Below are 21368 nucleotides of genomic sequence, written 5' to 3'. Positions count from 1 at the left end.
AGGACCGGTCTTCGGGCCTCTGTTGCAAAGCACTACCGTACTTCCACATGTCTAATGGGTAAGGCTTAGTTTGTGGCTCAGTCTGGCTATAAACAAAAGTACACGGATGGAGATGGACGAAGTCGGGGGTCGATGGACATCTCTAGGGCAAATGAAGGCTACACGAGCTGCGGCCCGGTAGTCGAGATGTCATGGCACAGGACCGGTGTCCTGCTGCTAGGGGCTCAGTCCTGCCTACCTGTCCCGGGGGTTCCGGCCGTAGGTGGGGTTGGGTCGGTACTCTTGTCTATGGCTAGGATGGGTTGGAAACTATGTCACGTCTTCCGTCCGTATACCGTGGTGGTATGTGGCACGTGGTTACGCGTGAGGAAGATGTGTCTTGTGGGTAAAGATGTACACCTCTGATCAGAGTATAAACTATTCGAATAGCCGCGCCCTCGGTTATGGGCAAGCCGAGCAATGTACCCAAGTTAGTGTTTTAATTCTTAAAACTTGCTTAACAACTAAAATGTGGAATGGTTGGCCTGGGTTGGCTTGGGACGAGCTGGGACCCAGGGTCGGGTTGCCAGTTCGGTCTGAATCATCGTAGGCCTTGGGTTAAGGCAGGTTCGTGTGGGTTCACGGCCTTGGTTAATAATATTGTACAGCTCTAGAATCGTGTTTACAAAATAGCTTTGAGCAACTAAGGGTCTTTTAAATGCTGTTTATTGCAAAACCTAACCCCTATATTATAACTCCATTGTACTCCTTTGCATTTATGCTGCACTTGTGGGTGTGTCTTGTTGAGTACGGTGGTTGTACTCAGTCTTGCTCAATTTTTCCCAAACCCAGAAGAGGAGCCCCTGGATGATGAAGGCTTTGGTGTCTAGCTCGTGCCTGCCGTCAAGCGCCTGTGGTCGTCGCCTTAGTCTTCCGCTGTTTTTCGTTGTCTTTGAGTGTGCTGGGCCGTCGCTGCCCATGTAACAATTAACTATTTACGCTTCCGCTTGTTAAACTCGGAATTGTATCAACTTTGGTGTACCTTGCCTCCTGGGACAAGGAATAACACACGCACGTAAGGAACGCCCGTTGGGTTATTTCCGGTCGTGACAAGTTGGTATCAGAGCCCCCTTGACCCTAGGACGAGCCTTAGATCCCAAGCCTTAGCAATATTTTCGAAATAAAAATCCTCTCTTATTTGTGAAAATCCTTTAGTCTCTCTCTGTCTTGCTGCTTCATTTGTCATCAAAAGCTGATCTCTAAAATATTTTTATCTCTTTTGTCCTTGCTTGTAGATGGCCGGCAGCATCAACCGTCGTGGCCTGGACCTGACCGGCTTTGTTCTGGAGCTACGGGGCATGTGCGTTGTCCTGGGATATCCGCATGGAGTGGACTACCAGGGCAAGCAGCTCCCGGAGCAGGAGGGTGACGATGCAGAGCCCCACGCTGCTTGGGAGGTCACTGCAGTGATCCTCACTGGCTCTCCCGAGAGGACTTCGTTGGCAGTCACCGCGGGTGGAGATTCCTTCTCCGCCGCTTGCCAGAACGCCGCACTCCTCGCCATCGGCACTCTTCACCAGCGCTACCCGGACGAGTTGCAGCACTCGTCCTACCGCTACCACCCTCGTCGCGGAGGAGCCCGCGACTACGCCACCTTCCGGGATGCTAGCTCGGAGGATGACGCTACCATCATGCACCTGGCGCGCATGGTGGAGGCGTACGATGCGGCCCGTATCGACTTCCATCATATGGTGCGCCGTGGGATGGTTGAGAACAACATGAAGATCCTGGAGCTGCGTCAGGAGAATCTGCAGCTGAAGAAGGACCTAGACGCGCTGGAGGCGCAGCTGTGTCAGCTCAAGGTCGCCCAGGGAGAGGTCTGCCGTCCCAAGCGCCGCCGCGTCTGCCGCAGCCAGAAGATCACCGCCCGCAAGAGCACCTCCAGGCCTGAGCTGGTTCGTCAGTCCTTGGCGTGGACCTGCTTCGTGGAGACCCCTCGTGCCGAGCCCGCGCCCGTGTTTCCTCAGGAGGGGGAAGCCTCCGGCGTTGGTAGCACGGAGGATGCGCTGCTGCTCACCTTCCGCCCTGGCCCGTCGCAGAAGTAGACGAGCAGTTAGTAGGCTTGCGCGTGTGTTCTTTCTCGTTTGTCTTCCTGTTGGAGTCGTGTGGGGCATGGTTGTACCGTTGTGTGGTATGACTGTGTCGGAGCCTGTCTTTATTTTATTGGCTTAAGCAACTTGAACCTTAATGAACCCACTTCAATAGCAGTAATAAATTCAAGAATTATGGTAGTCGTGGGTGATTAGTTTTAATAGTCTGTTCTCTCTCTTGGCTGGTTCTGTATGGGGTATTTCAGATGGTGACAACCAGGAGAAGTGCTGCTACCGGTGATGGCAACCAACCCGAAGGCAGCAACCACAACAACCATGGCAGCCCACCTCCCCCTCCTCCCCCGCCTCCACCGCCACCACCAGACACCAACACCCTCCTCACCCAAATCCTCGCCCAGCAGGCCAACATGATGGCTGCTTTCCTCCACCACATCCAAAATCCACCACAGCATCATGCTTCACCTCCACCACCACCCCCGCAACATACTAAGCTCGCCGAGTTCCTTCGCATCCGCCCGCCTACCTTCTCTAGCTCCAATAACCCCGTGGATGCCTTGGATTGGTTGCATGCCGTGGGGAAGAAGTTAGACACCGTGCAGTGCAACGATGAGGAGAAAGTCATCTTTGCCGCTCACCAACTGCAGGGGCCCGCATCTCTATGGTGGGACCACTTCCAGGCTACACAGCCGGCGGGGCAGCCTATTACTTGGGCCCGCTTCACCGCCGCTTTCCGGAGGACCCATGTGCCCGCCGGAGTCATGGCCCTTAAGAAAAGGGAATTCCGGGAGTTGAAGCAAGGCAACCGCTCTGTGATGGAGTATTTGCATGAGTTTAACAACCTGGCCCGGTACGCCCCGGAGGATGTTCGGGAAGATGAGGAAAAGCAGGAGAAGTTCTTGGCAGGAATGGACCCTGAGCTATCGGTGCGTCTCGTTTCCGGGGACTATCCGGATTTCCAATGTCTGGTCGACAAGAGCATCCGCTTGGAAGCCAAGCACAAGGAACTGGAGTCGCACAAGCGTCGCTTGGCGAATTTCCGCAATCAACAGGGGGCTAACCAAAGGGTCCGCTACACCAATCCCTATCCAGGGGGATCCTCCTCGCAGCAGCAGCAGCAGCAGCAACCACGCTCCGCGCCCCGACCTCAATTCGTGGTGCGCGTCCCACAGCTGCAGCAACAGCAGAGTCAGCAAGGTACCCGTGCACCCCGTCCTCCTGCGCCCGTTGTGCAACCTGGTCAAGGCCGCAGAGACGTTCAAGGTCAGCAGCGTCTGTGCTTCAACTGCTTCGAGCCCGGGCACTTTGCGGACAAATGCCCGAAGCCACGGCGCCAGCAAGGCCAAGCGCCTCCCCGCCCCAACAACGGTGGTAAGGACGTCGCTCGGGGTCGTGTGAACCACGTGACTGCCGAGGATGTGCTGACGACTCCGGACGTCATTGTTGGTACGTTCCTCATTCATTCCATTCCTGCTACCATTTTGTTCGACTCTGGAGCTTCCCACTCGTTTATATCTGTGTCTTTCATGGGAAGAAATCAACTGGGGGTAGAACGGCTTAGGAACCCTCTGCTCATCACCACCCCTGGAGGGGATATGACAGCAAAGTATTACAGCCCGGCCGTTCCTATAGACATCCAGGGAATCCCTTTTCCCTCGGATTTGATTCTTCTGGACACCAAGAACTTGGATGTGATCCTTGGGATGAATTGGTTGGCTCAATTCCAAGGTGTAGTGGATTGCGCAAGGCGCACTGTCACTCTGTACCGAGGGCCAGAACAACCAGTTGTGTTCTTTGCACCCCCAACCTCTGTTGGCAGTTCGGAACTTCATCAGATAGGACTGTTAGAAATCCCCATCGTCAGTGAATTCGGTGACGTGTTTCCGGAAGAACTACCCGGTATGCCGCCCAAGCGGGAGATCGAGTTCCGGATAGATCTTGCTCCAGGAACAACTCCTCTGTACAAGCGGCCCTACCGTATGGCCGCGAATGAACTTGCCGAAGTCAAGAAGCAAGTGGAAGAGCTGAAGGAAAAGGGGTATATTCGGCCGAGCACTTCCCCCTGGGGTGCTCCCGTGATTTTTGTGGAAAAGAAGGACAAGACAAAGAGGATGTGTGTTGACTACAGAGCTCTCAATGAAGTCACTATCAAAAACAAGTACCCTCTTCCTCGGATCGATGATCTGTTCGACCAGCTCAAAGGTGCCACCGTCTTTTCTAAAATTGATCTTCGCTCCGGATATCACCAATTGCGTATTCGTGAAGAAGATATCCCGAAGACCGCATTCACCACGCGATATGGGCTGTATGAATTCACAGTGATGTCCTTCGGTCTGACTAATGCTCCTGCCTTCTTCATGAACTTAATGAACAAAGTGTTCATGGAATACTTGGATAAGTTCGTTGTGGTCTTCATTGACGACATCCTGGTGTACTCGCAATCAGAGGAAGACCATCAGCAGCATCTCCGTCTGGTGTTGAGAAAGCTGCGGGAACATCAATTGTATGCCAAGCTTAGCAAGTGTGAGTTCTGGTTGTCCGAAGTCAAGTTCTTAGGGCACGTGATATCTGCTAAAGGAGTTGCTGTGGATCCCGAAACGGTGACCGCCGTCACCGATTGGAAGCAACCCAAGACGGTCCCTCAAGTCCGCAGCTTTTTGGGTTTGGCCGGGTACTACCGGAGATTCATCGAGAACTTCTCCAAAATCGCTCGACCCATGACACAGTTGTTGAAGAAAGAAGAAAAATTTGTGTGGAGTCCGCAGTGTGAGAAAGCATTCCAAACTCTCAAAGAGAAGCTGGTTTCCTCGCCAGTGTTAATCTTACCGGATACTCGTAAGGACTTCCTGGTGTACTGTGATGCTTCGCGCCAAGGTTTGGGGTGCGTATTAATGCAGGAAGGTCATGTGGTAGCCTATGCCTCACGCCAGCTGCGGCCTCATGAAGGCAACTACCCTACCCATGATTTGGAATTGGCTGCTGTGGTTCATGCTCTAAAGATCTGGCGGCACTATCTCATTGGAAATCGCTGTGAAATATATACTGACCATAAGAGTTTGAAATACATCTTCACTCAGTCGGATCTGAATCTTCGGCAGAGGAGATGGTTAGAACTCATCAAGGATTATGATGTGGGGATCCACTATCATCCTGGCAAGGCCAACGTAGTCGCCGACGCTCTAAGTCGAAAAAGCCATTGCAACACTCTTGGCGTCCGTGGCATTCCACCGGAACTTAATCAACAGTTGGAAGCCCTGAACCTAAGCATAGTTGGTCGTGGATTCTTGGCTGCATTGGAAGCCAAGCCCACCTTGCTCGATCAAATCCGCGAGGCTCAGAAGAATGATCCGGATATGCATGGGCTCCTCAAGAATATGAAACAGGGTAAAGCCGCTGGTTTCACAGAGGATGAACACGGAACCCTATGGAATGGAAATCGGGTATGCGTTCCAGACGTCAGGGAACTTAAACAGTTGATACTTCAGGAAGCTCACGAAAGTCCCTATTCCATCCATCCTGGCAGCACAAAGATGTACTTGGACTTGAAAGAGAAATATTGGTGGGTTAGTATGAAGCGGGAAATCGCAGAGTTCGTGGCACTTTGTGATGTGTGCCAGCGTGTCAAAGCCGAGCACCAACGACCGGCCGGACTTCTCCAACCTCTACAAGTGCCAGAATGGAAATGGGATGAAATTGGGATGGATTTTATCACCGGACTTCCAAAAACCCAAGGCGGATATGATTCTATATGGGTAGTCGTGGATCGACTAACCAAGGTAGCACGGTTCATTCCCGTAAAGACCACCTATGGAGGGAACAAACTAGCTGAACTCTACTTCGCTAGGATCGTAAGTCTGCATGGCGTCCCCAAGAAAATTGTATCTGATCGGGGAAGCCAGTTCACCTCTCATTTCTGGAAGAAACTCCAAGAAGAGTTGGGAACCCGATTAAATTTCAGCACCGCGTACCACCCGCAGACAGATGGGCAGACCGAGCGTCTGAACCAGATCCTCGAAGATATGCTTCGCGCATGTGTCCTAGATTTTGGGAAGACATGGGATAAGAGTCTCCCCTACGCCGAGTTCTCCTATAATAATAGCTACCAAGCCAGCATACAGATGGCACCATACGAAGCGTTGTATGGCCGCAAATGCAGGACACCACTATTGTGGGACCAAGTCGGGGAAAGCCAAGTATTCGGGACCGATATCTTGAGAGAAGCTGAAGCGAAGGTCAGGACCATTCGGGAAAACCTAAAGGTGGCACAGTCTCGGCAGAAGAGTTATGCAGACAACCGACGTCGTGACCTGGAATTCGCAGTGGATGACTTTGTGTATCTCCGGGTAACGCCGTTGCGGGGTGTACACAGGTTTCAAGCGAAAGGGAAGCTCGCCCCTCGGTTCGTGGGTCCTTTCCGCATCATTGCTCGACGCGGAGAAGTTGCTTACCAATTGGAGCTGCCCGTTTCCTTGGGCAACGTGCATGATGTGTTCCATGTGTCGCAACTCAAGAAATGTCTTCGAGTACCGTCCGAGCAGGCCGACTCAGAGCAGATTGAAGTTCGCGAAGACTTGACCTACATGGAGAGACCAGTGAAAATCCTGGACACCATGGAGCGCAGGACCAGGAATCGGGTAATCCGTTTTTGCAAGGTCCAGTGGAGCAACCACGCCGAGGAAGAAGCTACTTGGGAGCGTGAAGACGAGCTGAAGGCAGCCCATCCAGATCTCTTCGCCAGTTCTTCCGAATCTCGGGGTCGAGATTCCGTTTAAGGGGGGTAGGTTTGTCGCGTCCCAAATCGACCCTAAAATACATCCTCTAAATTATGCCTAGAATAATTAAAATGCTTGTGAAAGCCTTCAAAAATTAAAATGTGCAAAGTTAAAAGTCAAATAGGGCTTGGAGGATTTTTGTATATTTCCTAAAAGCCTAAAATGTGTAAATAAATTTTAGTGGAATTTTCAGAGCACAAATAATAATTATTAAGAAATAAACAAAGTTAAAATGATTTTATAAAAAGAAAAACCCTAAAATCCCTCCTTCTCTCTAATGGGCCGGATTCGGCCCATCTCCCTCCCCCTCTCTCCTCCTCCCCGCGGCCCACTCGCCGCCTCCCCGCGCGCGCGCCGCTGACGGGCGGGCCCGCCCGCCACCCTCGCTGACGGGTGGGGCCCACCCGTCATCCCCTTCCTCCCGCCGCTCCCGCCGCCTCCCCGCGCCCTAGCGCCGCCGCCGCCGCGAATCCCGCCGCCTCCCGCCGTCCCCGCAAGCAATAAAGTGGGGGGAATCACTCCCCGTGATCCCCTCTCCCTTTTCCCCCATTTTTCCCTCTCTCTCTCGCGTTCAAATGGGCGGATTTGCCCCCGCAAATCTCGCCGGCGCCGTTGATGGCGGCCGGACCTCCCGCGCCGGTTTCCTTCCCCTCCGGCCGCCCTCTCTCACTCCCAACCCTATATAAACCCTCCCCGAGCTCCCCACCACCGTTTCCGCCACTCACCGCCCTCTCTCCTCGCCGGAATCGAGCTCGCGCCGTCGCTCTCTCTCTCCACCGTCGCCGCCGAGCTCCGGTCCGCCGCCGTCGTCGCCCCGGACCACCTCCCACCTCGGGGCCGCCTCCTTCGGCTTCGCCGCAACCTCGCCGACCTCGTCCACCTCTCCGTTTCGGTCGCCGACCGCCGAAGCGCCGCCGACCCCGTCGACCCGAGCCGCGCCGCCGCCTTCCTCCGCTCCGGTTGCCGTTTCCGTCGTCGCCGTCGACCCGGGGTGAGCCGTGGACCGCCGCCTCCTTTCCCCCTTCCCTCCCCTCTCTCGGCCGCTGCTCCGCCGTGCCGGTGGTCGCCGGCGGCGACCATCGGGGCGCGGGCGCTGCCTCCCGCCGGCCGCGCCGACGTGGCCGCCTCCGGGCGCGCCTAGCGGCTGCCGCGTGGGGCCCGGCCGTCAGCCGCCCGCGCCCTCAGGTGCGGCTGACGCGTGGGGCCCACGGCGCCGGCCGGTGTGAGCCGGGTGCACCCGGTCCACCGAGGACCGTGAGGCTGCCGCGTGGGTCCCACTCCCGTGGACCCGGTCCGCGCGCCCTCTCCCCCGGCTGACGCAATAAATATATTTTTAAATTAAAATTTAAAACGAAGAAATTCGTAAATATTCATTTAAAGAGCATATAAACTTCAAATGGCCATAACTTGGCCATTTGAACTCGGAATTGGACCGTTCAAGTCTCTAATTTTTCCTTAAGAAGTCAAGAACCCATTTTTGTGCTTTGTTCCTGCTTGTTATATGGAGTTTATTAGAGTAAAAGCCCTTTCTTTTCTGTTGGTCGTGTAGACGCTGCAGCTTCGGAAGATCCGCTCTTCGTGGAGGTTGAAGCCGACGTTTGGGAAAGCGAGCAAGGCAAGTCACATCATTCTTTGAACATATTGGATCCTAGTTTATAAAATTATTTTGATTTAAATTATTGCATTATCGCTTTATTTAAATTCCCGCGTTATCACTGTTTTATTTAGCCATGCCTATTTACCTTTGTTATGACCTTATTATTGTGGTTATTGTTATTATTACCTTGTTCACCCTAGAATAAACAAAACCTCAGCTAGTGGGCACTCTATTCATGGCTCCACTAGTATGAATTTAGGTAGATGCTTCGCTGATTAATTAGGCAACATTAGGTGGTTTTATAACTCTAGACTTTGGGAATATTCATATCACTTGGACACCATGGAATGGTTGGATTATTGTGGAATTGGATTCACACCTCTCCCTCTATTCAAAACCCTCAAAATGGTTTTAGGCTGGGCTCGGGGTGCATGGTTTTGATGGTAGCACCTCGGCCATATAAGGACCGGTCTTCGGGCCTCTGTTGCAAAGCACTACCGTACTTCCACATGTCTAATGGGTAAGGCTTAGTTTGTGGCTCAGTCTGGCTATAAACAAAAGTACACGGATGGAGATGGACGAAGTCGGGGGTCGATGGACATCTCTAGGGCAAATGAAGGCTACACGAGCTGCGGCCCGGTAGTCGAGATGTCATGGCACAGGACCGGTGTCCTGCTGCTAGGGGCTCAGTCCTGCCTACCTGTCCCGGGGGTTCCGGCCGTAGGTGGGGTTGGGTCGGTACTCTTGTCTATGGCTAGGGTGGGTTGGAAACTATGTCACGTCTTCCGTCCGTATACCGTGGTGGTATGTGGCACGTGGTTACGCGTGAGGAAGATGTGTCTTGTGGGTAAAGATGTACACCTCTGATCAGAGTATAAACTATTCGAATAGCCGCGCCCTCGGTTATGGGCAAGCCGAGCAATGTACCCAAGTTAGTGTTTTAATTCTTAAAACCTGCTTAACAACTAAAATGTGGAATGGTTGGCCTGGGTTGGCTTGGGACGAGCTGGGACCCAGGGTCGGGTTGCCAGTTCGGTCTGAATCATCGTAGGCCTTGGGTTAAGGCAGGTTCGTGTGGGTTCACGGCCTTGGTTAATAATATTGTACAGCTCTAGAATCGTGTTTACAAAATAGCTTTGAGCAACTAAGGGTCTTTTAAATGCTGTTTATTGCAAAACCTAACCCCTATATTATAACTCCATTGTACTCCTTTGCATTTATGCTGCACTTGTGGGTGTGTCTTGTTGAGTACGGTGGTTGTACTCAGTCTTGCTCAATTTTTCCCAAACCCAGAAGAGGAGCCCCTGGATGATGAAGGCTTTGGTGTCTAGCTCGTGCCTGCCGTCAAGCGCCTGTGGTCGTCGCCTTAGTCTTCCGCTGTTTTTCGTTGTCTTTGAGTGTGCTGGGCCGTCGCTGCCCATGTAACAATTAACTATTTACGCTTCCGCTTGTTAAACTCGGAATTGTATCAACTTTGGTGTACCTTGCCTCCTGGGACAAGGAATAACACACGCACGTAAGGAACGCCCGTTGGGTTATTTCCGGTCGTGACAAACACTTGGCATTATTGTGTACCTGATATCTACTTTGTTGAGGTAGAGGTAGTGGGAGAATCGCTACACCTCTGGTCGAGGACCAGGTAGTAGTCGTAACTCGACCACTTGAAGTGGAAATAGTGGGAGAATCGCTACATCTCTGGTCAAGGACCAGGTAGTAGTCTAAACTCGACCACTTGAAGTGGAAATAGTGGGAGAATCGCTACACCTCTGGTCAAGGACCAGGTAGTAGTCTAAACTCGACCACTTGAAGTAAATGTACAAGAGATCGCTACGATTGACTGGTTGAGAACCAGTGAGTAGGTGTCTCTCGATCATTTGGAGTCGTGGTACGAGGACTGCTACGCTGCCGGTCGAAGACCAGTCGTAGCTGTTCCTCAACCATCTGAAGTCATGGTGCGAGGACCGCTGTGTTATTGCTGTAGTCGTACCTCGACCATCTCAAGTTAAGGTGCGAGAAATTGCTACGTTTTACTAGTTCGAGAAACAACGAGCGAGTAGAATTATCTCTCGAACACCAATGGAAGTTTACGGTGTGAGAGATTGCTACGTACTGGTTCGAGAACCAGCGAGTGAGTAGAATTATCTCTCGAACACCAATGGAAGTTTGCGGTGCGAGAGATTGCTACGTATTGGTTCGAGAACCAGCGAGTGAGTAGAATTATCTCTCGAACACCAATGGAAGTTGCGGTGCGAGAGATTGCTACGTATTGGTTCGAGAACCAGCGAGTGAGTAGAATTATCTCTCGAACACCAATGGAAGTTGCGGTGCGAGAGATTGCTACGTACTGGTTCAAGAACCAGCGAGCGAGTAGAATTATCTCTCGAGCACCAATGAAAGTTTGCGGTGTTTGAGATTTCTACGTATTGGTTCAAGAACCAGCGAGCGAGTAGAATTATCTCTCGAACACCAATGGAAGTTGCGGTGCGAGAGATTGCTACGTACTGGTTCGAGAACCAGCGAGCGAGTAGAATTATCTCTCGAACACCAATGGAGGTGCTAGAGTTGGTTTATTACATGTGCATTTCATGTGGCCAGCATAACTCACACACCCAACTTGTAGCATATCCGGATGTCTGTTTGCAATCATGTCGGGTGATCAAGCCGACAACGTTCACAAGGAATTATCTATTAATAACCTTTTCTTGAATAGTCCAGCCACGGCCGGTGCTATGAGATAGGTCGTCGGTCTTCGTTGGTAGGTTGGGCGCGACGACTCTGCATTTGTCGAGATCGTTCTCGATAATGCGGTATACTCGACCACAACCTACTTGAGTGCTCAATTGTTCCTGAAAAATATTTTCTAGAAGGCAAGACATATAGTAGAGAATATCGAGTATGTACTCAAAAAACTGCATGAATCTTCTAGTATTATCAGGATATAACGAGCAGAATAAATATCAGGGCATTATGTAAACCGTAAACAAGCATGATTTATACGGAAGAAAATAGAGCGAGCCCCCAGCGTTAGACCGTAGTCGATTTAATATCAGGAACACTCGCGCAACAGATATTGTATAAAAAACATGCTCTAGGTAAACATAATAATATATAGATATGACAATATCGTATAGATTGGAAAAATAGGTACGATAAATTGTGTAGATATATGCCGGATATATCTACGAAATTAGTAGATCAATTAATTAATCTACTAATTACCTTGTTATTGTCTACTACACTCTGTAGGAGACATATGTATGCAGTAAACTTAGACTTGATTATTTGTTGGTCTTGTGGAGCATGCCGACTTGTCATATGCCGTACGCGATTTGGACACGGCGTTGAGTTCGGCCTGGACCAAGTCCTCTGCCCGCGCGCGACATCACGTGGTATGGCCCTGTCGTCGACTACGGCTGTCAGCAACTTCCGGTCGGGTTGGATCACCCCACAGCCAAAGTCGTCGAGTAGCTTGTTATTGGAGAATCCATCTCTTAAACCCATCTCGTCGAAATCCTGAAGCACCAAAATCACCCTACCTGGCGCGCCACTGTCGACATTTGATGTCGCGATTCCGGTATTTGCATAGTATGGGGATCGTTGGTACTAGGATATACGTGAGACTGAGATAAAAGAGATGGAGACAGGGATTTTTATACAGGTTCGGGCCCCTGAATTGTCAGGTAATAACCCTACATCCTGTTGGCCGAAACCGGTATTGCTCTTATTCACCATAATCACAACAGTACAATATTTGGGGTAGCCTATCTAACTGTTGTCGACATGGCGGTCTGAAGGTCTGACTCGTAGCCGACAACAGGGTAGTCTTCCCCCTCGAGTTTGTGCCCGGCGAGATCAGAGACAGCGCTAGATCCCTACGGCCGGCCTTTGTAGGTACCAGATAGGGTCGATCTAGGTATATCTCTGATGTCGATAACCGGCGGCTTGTCTTGGCGTATGTTGGCTTGTATTGGCTTGTGGCTTTGTGGCGTCTCTGTTGTCCGTGTCTGTTGATTGTGTCCCCTCTCCTCCTAGGGGGTCTTGTATTTATACCCATAGTTGTCCTCTTGTCTAAGTAGAACTAGGGAAACCAATATAGATACAATCTGAGTAGTCCTTGTCGTCTCCATGTAGAACTCTGGTTGTCTTTCCTTATCCGGAACTCCTCCTATATCCGCAGGTTGTTTCCGTATAGGACATGGTATGTGGTGGGTCCTGCCGAGATTTAGTCAACTCTTATTAGGTATGTGGTATCCATGACTTTGACACCATATACTTAGTTTCCATTTTTCACAATAATGTTACCATTTATTCAGACCCCAACGTGAAGTAAGTAAGTTTCCATATTTACAAGATATTATTTCCAATTTCACGGGTATTTAATGTTTCCATTTTTGAAATGTACACGTAATTATGGAAATTCTCTCATCAGCATTGCATGCATGCATATAAATGCATTTATTCCTTTTGTTACTGTCTATTCAAATATATGGAATCTATTCATTATTAAATACTATACTCTAAACGGGTGTATACCCATTAAGCTATGTACCCAAATGATCAAAACCGATCGGTAAGCATCCTATAGCTCTTAACGCTGGAGCCCATACTCAGCATATATGAACCAAGGTTCATATGCACCTAGAATCTGAGCCATAGGGGTGTGTCAAGATTAGTGTTGACTAAATGTACCTCACCTCCATTAGATAAATGGTTACTGTTGAGGAAAAGGAATAGGGAGGTACAGACATGTGGTATTTATTGTGGTTGCTCCTCAAAGACTCAACAGCTCTCTGCCACTTCCAACGAGAGTAAGAGTTAACATCATAATTTACAAATGTATTTGTATATTTGGGTGAGTAAACATTGCTAGTTAGCTTATCTAATCGATTTCGCATCTCAAGTGCCATTGAAATTTGCATTTTACCACCAGTCATATTACTATTAACTTAGACCAAATTATATTACTCTCTTAATTACATAGCAAGCACATGGTTGATCGGGTAGCAAGACATATGTATGTACTGCTCAAGTTAATTTGCCGATGGATACGATCATGCTAAAATTAACCAACCATCATTAAATCACCAAAATATATGTACTTTAGTTGATGACCCACATGATATTAGGTCTCCCAGCTACTATTTATTCCATAGATTATAACAAAATTAGATTTTTGCGATGTAGCATATATCCGTAAAATATCAGTCATATGATTATTTTTTTATTTTAATAAATGCTAAGTGGCGCTTTACCCTATATCATTTTTTGACATTACTTTGCAAAGTGCCATCTTTTTTTAAATATCATGTTTGGGGGAGCTCAGTACACATTCATCTTGCTATATTTTCTTCCTATGTAGATTATAACAAAATTATATTTTAGAATATGACGTGCATCTATAGAAATAACAGTCATGTGATTTTTTTTATTCTAATGCAAATGATATATCAGTTTGCAATAACATTTGTGGACATCACTCTTGCGAAACGACATTTCTAAAACGTCATTTTTGTGAACATCATATTTGGGTGGTGAGTGGACACATAAAACTTAACATAGATCAATTTCTGAACATATAAGAAACTAGATTAATTAAAGAAATCAATGTACTTATGTTTAATCAGATAGCAAATAGTAGGCTACCATGTGGATTAATGTGAATGCTGCAAGAGAACAGAGTAAAATAGAATCAGCTGACCTCTCTCTTTCTAGAGTACAGCAGTCACATGGTGAAAAGACATGGCCACAATTCATTGATGTGTGAAAAGACATGAGCCATGGTGTACCTTCCTCATTTTCCCCTTATAAGAGATTGATTGAACTGAGTAGGTACATTTACTACCAAGTTTAAGAACACAATGGTACATCAACTCCTAACCTCAATAGCACACGTGTCATTCAACAAAGCAGGGTGCATATGAACCAAGGTTCAATTATCAGCTCCTATCTCTCTCTCTCTCTCTATATATATATATATATATATATATATATATTCTACACCCCTCCCCTAGAATAACTATTCTACACCCCCCTCCCATGGGCCAATCCCACCTCCCCCACCCTTTCTAGGGCCTAAATCCCCCCTCCCACCTCAGTCAAAGGCTGGTCAAAGCCCCCTCCCGCTGGTCAGGCCTCGGTCAAACCCGCCCATTGACTCCCTCCCCCGCCCACCACTTCGTTGTTCACGTCTCGCAGGAATTCCGTAGTAACATAACGGTCATTATGCAGTAACATGACAACTTTCTCGCAGTAACAACATCGAAAAATAGTCATGATGGATCTAGTTTTGTTAAGCATTTTTTTACGAACATCATGGTGCAGACGGATTAGAAAATTCTATATAACGTGAGAGATATTGCTCTCTAACGATTGAGATTTACTTTTTTTAAGTTCTTGTCTCTTTAGAACGGCGTAGTAACGCAATGATCAATGTGCAGTAACACAACTACTTTCCACAGTAACAACGTTATAAAAGCATTATTGTCTCGATCATCGTGTAGTAATAGGACTATTGTCTCGTTGTAACGTCGTTTTAAAGCATTATGGTGAAAACGGTTCTAAAAAATAATATGCAATGTGAGAGATATTATTGTTTAAAGATTAGAACTCTAAAAGTTTACTTGTACTAAGCTTGCTACTATGTATCTTTGTATGGACAAAGAGAAGTACTTTTTAGCACTTGTATTTTGCACAAGATTGAGATTTAAAAATTTAGCTATGCACAAGCAGTGGTACTGTAGTAGTACCGTTACTACCATATGTTCTCTGTTACTGCAATTTCGTCATGATGTTACTGCAAAAAGTGCAGTAACGACCTATAAATTTCGTAGTAACGACTTATACATTTCGCAGTAACGTACCATGTTAAGCACTTCTGCGATAATGCTACTTCCAAATCAAAGTAAGAAGCTTCGATTTCTATAGTAAATATAACTGATTCGAACAAACATATAAAGCAAACAAACAATAACCTCTAATCACTTAGTGTCATAGGTGAATTGGTTAGGGGAGTTTTCCGTGAACCATTAGATCATGGTTTCAAGTCTTAAATTCTCTTAATTTATTTTTCTTTTTTTTAGAAAAAAGAAACCGGATGGAGAGATTGGGAGGAGGAGCCGGGAAGAGGAGGGAGAGAAAAAAAGAAAAAAAATGAGGAGGGAGATTGGGAGGAGTAGCGGGAAGAGAAGGGAGAAAAAAAAGAGTAGCACCGAGAGAGTGAAAAAAAAAGTACCGAAAAAAGAGGGGGAGATCGGGAGGAAGGGTGGGGTGGGCTGGGCCGGACAGGGAGGGAGAGGGTGTAGAATAGTTATTCTAAGGGAGAGGTATATAATAGAGCTATTATATATATATATATATATATATATATATATATATATATATATATATGAGGGCTCTTCTGTACAACCAGGTATATGTAATCCCTTTTATTAATGGATGATACATTAGCATTTAAATTAGCCATAAAAAAGATAAAAATATTAGTTTCGAAATCACTGCATGCATGTGACATAGCTACACACCGGATTTCATGCAGATAAGAAGAGTGTTGGCATGCATTTGCTTTCAAATTTGAACGCACCTGGATATCCCCATTTTCTAATTAGCAACAGTATATACTGTTTTTAAGGCCGTAGTATATATACTATTTCTAGTGATGAGCGGTCGTATATACTATTTTTTTATGTATTAGCAGTACATAGTTAGGAGTACCAGCTTATATTTTTGTTGTAGCAGTGTATACTTCTTTTTGTTAGCAGCAGTATATACTTACTTCAGAATTAATGAGTATATACTAATTATTTCTCTTTATTGGTACGTGCAGTATATACTGCTGGAACGACCGAATGAGTATATACTGATTTTTCTCGGAATGAGTATATACTGATTTTTCTCGGAATGAGTATCTACTGATTTTTTTTTTTTGAATGAGTATATACTGATTTTTTTTTTTGAATGAGTATATACTACTTTTTACATAGTAGTAGTATCAGCGATTAAAAAGAACAGTATATACCAGTCAATATATCAGGGATGTAAAAAACAGTATATAAAAAAAAACAGACATACTGCTTTAGAAGAACAAGCAGTATGTAATCATACTGATGACAAGAACTTGATGTAACCATTGAGTACTCGGTCAAAGTAAGAAGCCAGTACAAAGATACAACTAGATACTACAACTAAGATTATGAGAAAACAAGAATCATCAATCCTAGATACATAGAGAAGACGGCATCGCCGTCGTCGGCATGTTTCAGTGCCGGATGGACATAGAGTGGAAGGAAGTGTCAGAAATCCCAACATGATTGGAAACTTTGTTATCTATTTTGATTTTACACAGTAGCTGTACAGAGTACCGGCTGCATTCATGAGATGCAAAAGTATCAGTATACATGCATTTTCAAAGATTCAGAAAATTGAGCGGCATGTATTTCCAAAATTTTGAAAGCTTCAGAAGAGCAGCATGTATTTCCAAAACTGGCCATACTCGACTATACTCGTTGGGTTTATTCCTAACTATTGCATATATACACACTTTTCACAGTAGTATGTAATATTGACAAATAATGTGAAATTAGTTGATCTCGTAGTAGTATATAGTAATCACTAATCAGGAAGAAATTAATGGAGTATAATTAAGAAGAGATGATGATGTATGTGCAGGCAACTAGATCGATACATGTGCTGATGTGCACATACTGATACTATAATCTGAAGAAAAGCTTGTGTTTGTACCAGGCAAATCCTAGTATATATATTCGTTGGATGATCTGCCGTGATATTCGGTTGGAGCCTTCGAGGGGGCTCGCTGTTGCCGATGCTGTAAGCGGGTGCTGTGATGTCTCCAGCACCGCTTTTTGCCGATGGATTGGTCGTCGCCTTCGGCTTTGCCGATGGGCTGCGCGCAATATGGCTGTGGACATCGATCTAATCGCCGCCATCGATGCCGATGGATCACGACGCTGCTGGCGACCTGCATGCTGGCTTATACCTTGATCGATCTGCAATAAAAAGAAAGAGAGATCAATCCTTGATCAATCTGCAAGAAATACAGAACGAGAGAAAAACGGGAATCAATCACCTGGGAATATCCCAATGGTGCAAAAGCTGCTCATGTCGATGGAATCACGCCGCCGGCAGGTGGACAAACTGCATCAGAAATCAAGAAGAGGCTATTTACATTGATTCAATTATCCATCAACGTCATCGACAACAACAGAACAATGTCACAAATTAAAATCCTTCTGCCATATTAGACATTCAACAAAACAACAGCAGAACCGAACGGACTCACCGCCAACACATCGTCGACCTCCCTCTAAGCCGTGGTCACCCTCAAACCGCACCTGCCATGCGGCCATCAAGGAGAGGGGGAAGGCCGTCGCCGCTCGTCGGAGGATGAAGCCGTCACCGCTACCACTACTAGCTGGAGACGGAGGCCCGCCGCGGATCCGGTGGCCCCTGGCTTCGAGGCGGCTGGATCCATCGCCCTCCGGCCTTTAGGTGATCGAATCCAGTGGCTAGACAGTGGGGAGAAACGCGACCGGGGGTGGCGGCGCGGAATAGCGGAGAGAGAGAACAGGGGTAGGGGCGGCAGGGGGAGCAGGGTGGCAGGGAGGGCGCCGATAGTGAAAAAGGTTGTCGCAGGCTCGCTGCGGTGGTCGCGGCGGCGGCGCGGAATAGCGAGAGATGGAGAGAGAGAGAGAGAGAGCGAGAGCGAAGGCGAAGGACGGACGGAGAACGAGAGAGGGCGGATGAATAGGATCGCACCAACATCTGTTTTTTTTTATTCATTGATTTTTTTTTTTGGGCCTGTCTACGTGGGAGCCGGCTGAATTTTTTTTTTCCGTTAGCCAAACCGTAGGATTTAACGCATGTATTTATCTCGTGCCCACCCCTCCTGTCCGTGGCTCCGTGCCTCCGTAGCGCTTTGCCTCATAAAGGTTAATGTGCTAAAAGCTCTATGTTTTGTCATGTCCTGTCTGATAATCAAAACCCAATACAACGTTTTGTTCTATAATTTGAAAGATAATGCCTGTTCACTTTGATGCCAAAAAAATCCTTACTAAATTTTGACATTGCCAAAATTGCCAAAATTTTGGTAGGATTTCTTATATAGTTATCAAAATTTGGCAGCAAACTAAATGTAGCTACTTTTTTGGCAACTTTACCAAAATTTGGTTTGGTTGAAAATGGCATCAAAGTGAACAGGCCCATACTCCCTCTCCATTTTATTCATTTTTTTAAATACGTAAGATATAAATCATTTTTAAAACACTTTTAGTGATAAAATAATTCACAATAAAATACATGATAATTATCAAGAAATAATTGAATAAGACGAATGGTCAAATCTGTATCCAAAATTCAATGACATCATCTATTAAAAAACAGAGGTAGGGCAAAACAAGACAACGTACACCCGAGGTCCTTAATCTTGTCATCGAAATACAAAATCATCCGCCAATAAAAGACCAGATTTATGACATCCATCAACTTACAAAACCGGATCACTCTAGGACATTAGTGTGGTTTCGTTCTTGGTTTTATCCGACGTGGCAACTGAGACAGCGTGAGACCCACGTAGACCTCACATATCAGCGACTACTCCCCTCCCTTAATCTCCTCTCTTCCTCTCTTCAAGGAGCATGGCCGGCGATAGGCGGGGAGAACCAGAGGTGCGCAGCGCGACAACGACGCTCGCTGGCGAAGACGGCCGGTGGCCGACGGAGAGGAGTTGGGCGTCAACGACACAGTGGGGAGGAAGGCTGGCATGGCAAGTGCGGCCAACGACCGGCGAGGGAGGATCATGGCGGTGGCTTTTGGCCGCTCCTACCTCTGCTTCCCCATAAGCACACCGAGGTCAAATGTGGCCTCGAGCTTGAGGTTGTCGTTGACCTTATCGCCGAAATCCAGACACTAGCTCCTTGCGGCCGCCGCCGTCACCACCACCCCGAAGGAGGATGGCTCCTTCGTCAACGCGCTCCTCTTCAAGCTTCACAATCGTCGCGTGAAGGTAATGGATGTCCACCGGCTCTTCGCTCCGACGTCTGCACTGGCCTGCCTCTTAATGGTCCATGACGGCGCCGCCACCGGCAAGACGTTCACCTGGCGTCGCAACACCTCTGTCCCAATAAGGGGAAACCAGGAGGAAGCGCTTCCGTGCAGGAGGAAGCCCCCATTGTAGTTAAGGCTTTGTCTTCTTGTGTAATTGACAAAGAAAAGAGAGTAAACTCTGGTTGCATGTGAAACTACCAGGTCTTTTACCCCTCTCTTTCATGCCAACACCTCACTCTACTATCTAACGACAACTATCTCTATGTTCTCAACTTGTTTGTTCTTTTGCTCCGTTGCAACGCACGGGCATATTTGCTAGTGTGTGTCTATATATATATATATATATATATATATATATATATATATATATATATATATATGAAAATTATAAGCTGCTACCGGGAGTAACTACTCCCAGCTTATCCACCGTACGGTTTGCTACGTGGCAGTGCAAATTTCTGCTATTTCGGAGTTAATTAGCCATGTTATCCAACCCGTTTAGAATGCCGACCGCTATTTTTGTGGGATACAAACAGTTTCGAATGCATGTTAGTTCATCTGCCGGAGGAGCAGAACATGGACACTATGATTGGCAGAAACCATTTTGCTCCCTTTCAAATTGATGTTCTGTTCCGTTTCCAAATAATGTTCTGCTCCTTTCCAATTGATGTTCTGTTCCGTTTACAAATAATGTTCTGCTTCTTTCCAATTGATGTTCTTCTGCTCCTTTTTAATTTTCTGCCTTTTTTAACGTCTTCTGCTTAGTGACGATTTTGTTGAAGGAGCAGAAGATGTTGTGCTTCTGTTCAAATTATTTTTCTGCTCTGCTCCTCTTCTGAGTCACATACTCACATACTGCTTTCTTTCCTGTTCCTATTTCTACCCGAGCAGAAACTTTCTGCCTGTATTCTTGCCAGGGAGCTTCCTATAAGAGAACGGGATTCAGTTACCCAAGCAGAAACTTTCTGCCTGTATTCTTGCCATAGAGCTTCCTATAAGAGGATGGGATTCAGTTACACCAGCAGAACATATTCTGCACCTTTTTTTTGTTAAGCTTTCGTCCTTCCTACTAGCTAATAAAACTATATTGCCTATTTACAAGTTCAGATGGACTCGGCCATCGCGGAGCACATGCCGCCGCAATTGTTGTTTGTAACTAATCACGTATTACCCAGGGAGCAGAAGGTTTTGCCCTTGATATTTGGGGAATTTTTCCAGTTGACGTTCTGCCAATTTTTAGTTGAGGTTTATTTTCCTCCGTGGATTTTTTTTTTCATTTGATGTTCTGCCATTTTCAGTTTAGATACATTTTCTGCTGGGACGAGCAGAAGATGGAGTTTGTCTAGGAAGAGCAGAATGTATTTTTCTTCAAACGATGTTCTGCTCCATTTCCAAACGATATTCTGCTCCATTTTCGGTTTGGGATTTTTTTTCCAAGTGATGTTCTGCCGCATTTCCAAACAATGTTCTGCTTCCTTCTCAACTGATGCTCTGTTCCTTTTCTGTTTCACAGACCGTGCATTTTAAATGTGTCAACGTTCACATATTTTCTGCCTTTTCATCACGTTAACGTTCCTAAATACATGGGAAATATATGCATGCACCAAACGAGCAGAAAATTCAGTTTAGCTGCTAACATGTATCTTCTGTTGACCAGCACGTAGCAGAAATTCAATTGCAGAAGTTCGTTTGCATGCAACTAACAAAAAAGAAATAATTTCAACTAATAAACAATTTAGTTAATTGTTTAAATTAAAAAAACAACCTGTCACGCCCGGAATTTCTATCCAAAATTCCAAACGCTTACATGTGTGTAAAACCCTCGTTCAGGAATCAGCCGAGACATACAATAAC

General features: G+C 46.8%; 1 long non-coding RNA gene across 2 annotated transcripts; it reads right to left on the bottom strand.

Moving 5' to 3' along the window:
- Positions 1–16105: 16105 nt before the first annotated feature.
- LOC127786212 (uncharacterized) lies at positions 16106–18223 on the bottom strand. Of its 2 annotated transcripts, none has more exons than XR_008019930.1 (3): positions 17752–18223; positions 17539–17606; positions 16106–17458 (listed from the first exon to the last, which is right to left on the bottom strand). It is a non-coding gene; the product is annotated as an uncharacterized LOC127786212 (long non-coding RNA). The 2 variants fall into 2 exon arrangements; XR_008019931.1 differs by having other exon boundaries at positions 16464–16816; positions 17193–17606; positions 17752–18221.
- Between the last annotated feature and the right edge of the window lie 3145 nt (positions 18224–21368).

Source organism: Oryza glaberrima, chromosome 10, assembly GCF_000147395.1.
Source record: "Oryza glaberrima chromosome 10, OglaRS2, whole genome shotgun sequence".
Classification (NCBI taxonomy): Eukaryota; Viridiplantae; Streptophyta; class Magnoliopsida; order Poales; family Poaceae; genus Oryza; species Oryza glaberrima.
Note: the sequence above shows the minus strand (reverse complement) of the source record. Positions and strands in the feature narration are given on the sequence as shown.